Source organism: Ursus arctos, unplaced genomic scaffold (genome assembly GCF_023065955.2).
Source record: "Ursus arctos isolate Adak ecotype North America unplaced genomic scaffold, UrsArc2.0 scaffold_5, whole genome shotgun sequence".
NCBI classification, from domain to species: domain Eukaryota; kingdom Metazoa; phylum Chordata; class Mammalia; order Carnivora; family Ursidae; genus Ursus; species Ursus arctos.
In genome coordinates this window covers 5,005,261-5,007,953 of record NW_026623067.1, presented here as the reverse complement: position 1 = coordinate 5,007,953, position 2,693 = coordinate 5,005,261, and positions in this window count along the sequence as shown.

Below are 2,693 nucleotides of genomic sequence, written 5' to 3'. Positions count from 1 at the left end.
GTAAGAATTGTTATGGCCTTTACAAGAGGTTCCTGCAGGTGTTCTCTTGGATTTTCATGGTTTCCTGTTTCATATTTAAGTCTCTTCTATTCTGAATCTGTTTTGGGGTATGTTGTAAGGAAGTGGTCCACTTTCATTCTTTAGCATGTGGCTGTCTACTTTTCCCAACACCATTTTTTGAAGAGACTGCCTTTGCATTGTTCTTTTCTGCTTTGTCAAAGATTATTTGACCATATACATGTGGGTCCATTTCTGGGTTTTCTATCCTGTTCCATTGATGTATGTCTGTTTTTGTGCCAATATCATACTGTTTTGATCACTGTAGATACGGTTTATATTACAATAATAATATAAGTTGATGTCTGGGATTGAAACACCTCTAGGTTTGCTTTTGTTTTCAAGGTTGCCATAGCTACTCAGGTCTTTTGTCATCCCAGACAAATTTTAGGATTGTTTGTTCTAGCTCTATCAATAATCCTGTTGATATTTTGATAGGGATTGTATTAAATGTGTCCATTGCTTTCGGTATTATAGGTATTTTAACAATATTTGCTCTTCCAATCAATGAGCACGAAATGTCTTTCCATTTCTTTGTGTTGTCTCCAATTACTTTCATCAGCATTTTAGAATTTTCAGAGTACAGTTCTTTTCACCTCTCTGGTTAGGCTACACCTAGGTATATTTTGTTACTGTTGTTGTTGTTGCAATTGTAATGGTGATTGATTCCTTAATTACTAGTTCTGCTGCTTCATTATTGGTGTGTAGAAATGGAACAGCAACAACCAAGAGATGGAACAGTTTTATTTACACTGATTTTTTATCCTGCAACTTTGCTGAATTCATGTATCAGTTCTAGCAATTTTGGTTAAGTCTTTCACTTGCTCTACATAGAGTATTATGTCATTTGCAAATAGTGAAAGTTTGACTTCTTCCTTGATGATTTAGATGCCTTTTATTTTTGTTGTTGTTGCTGTTGTCTGATTGCTGTGGCTAGGACTTCCAGTACTAGTGGTGAGAGTAGTGAGAGTGGACATCACTGTGTTATTCCTGACCATAGAGGAAAAGCTCTCTGTTTTTCCCTACTGAGAATATTACCTGTGGGGTTTTTCATATATGGCTATTATTATACTGAAGTATGTTCTCTCAACCCTAGTTTTTTGAAAGTTTTTGTCATTAATTGGTGTTGTACTTTTTCAAGTGCTTTTTTTGCATCAGTTGAAATGATCTATCATTTTATCCTTCCATTTATTAATGTGGTGCATCACATTCATTGATTCATGAATATTGAACCATGCTTGCAACTCAGGAATTAATCCCATTTGATCATGGTGAATGATTTTTTAATGTACTATTGAATTCAGTTTGCTAATATTTTATTAAGAATCTTTGCACCCAAGTTAATCAGGAATATTGGATTTTTAGTGAAGTCTTAATCTGGTTTTGGTATTTAGCTAATCCTGGCCTCATAGAATGAATTTGAAAGTTTTCTTTCTTTTTCTATTTTTTGGAAAAGTTTGAGAAGAATAGGTGTTAACTATGCTTTAACTGTTTGGTAAAATTCACCTGGAAGCCATCTTGCCTGGACTTGTGTTTGTTGGAAGAATGTTTATTTCTGGTTGAATGTCTTTGCTGATTATTGTTCTGTTCAAGTTTTCTATTTCTTCCTGTTTCATTTTTGCTAGTTTATATGTTCCTAGGAATTTATACGTTTCTTTCAGATTCTCCAATTCATTGACATAAATTCATATATTTTTCATAATGTACTCTTACAATTGTTTGTATTTCTGTGGTGTTGGTCATTATTTCTACTTTTTCATTTTTTATTGTATTTACTTGGGTACTTTCTCATTTCTTTTTGAGAAATCTGGCTGGGGGTTTCTCATTTTTTTTTCTCAAAAAAATGCCAATTGGTTTCTTTGATCTGTTCTATTGTTTCTTGTTTGTTTGTTTCTATATCATTTATTTTTACTCTAATCATGATTTGAGATTTTTCATGCTTCTTGAGGTAGGCCTGTATTGCTCTATACTTCCCTCTTAGGACTGCTTTTGCTGATAATGTTGGACCTTTGTGTTTTTATTTGCATTTGTTTCCACATACATTTTATTTCTTGTTTTATTACATGGTTGGCCCACTCATTGTTTAGTAGCATGTTGTTTTAACTCCATGTATTTGTGGTCTTTCCAGATTTTTTCTTATGGTTGAATTTTATTTTCATAGTGTTTTATTCAGAAAAGATGCATGGCATGACTCTGATCTTCTTGAATATTTTGAGATTTGTTTTGTGAGCTACTGTCTAATCTATTCAGGGAAATGTTCCATATGCACTCGTGCAGAGTGTGTATTCTGCTGTTTTAAGATGGAACATTCTGAATATATCTGTTAAGTCCATCTGTTCCAGTTGTCACCTAAAGCCACTGTTTCCTTGTTGTTCTTCTTTTTAAATAATCTATCCATTTATGTAAGTGTGGTGTTAAACCTTCCTACTATTATTGTATTATTGTATCCTAGTTCCTTTATAATTGTTATTAGCTGTTTTATGTATCTGGTTGCTCCTGTGTTGGATGCATAAATCTTTACAATCGCTATATCTTTCTTGATGGATTCTTCCTTTTTTATTCTGTAGTGTCCTTCATCTAGTATTACATTTTTGTTTTACGGTCTATTTTGTGTGATATAGTTATCACTACCCCAT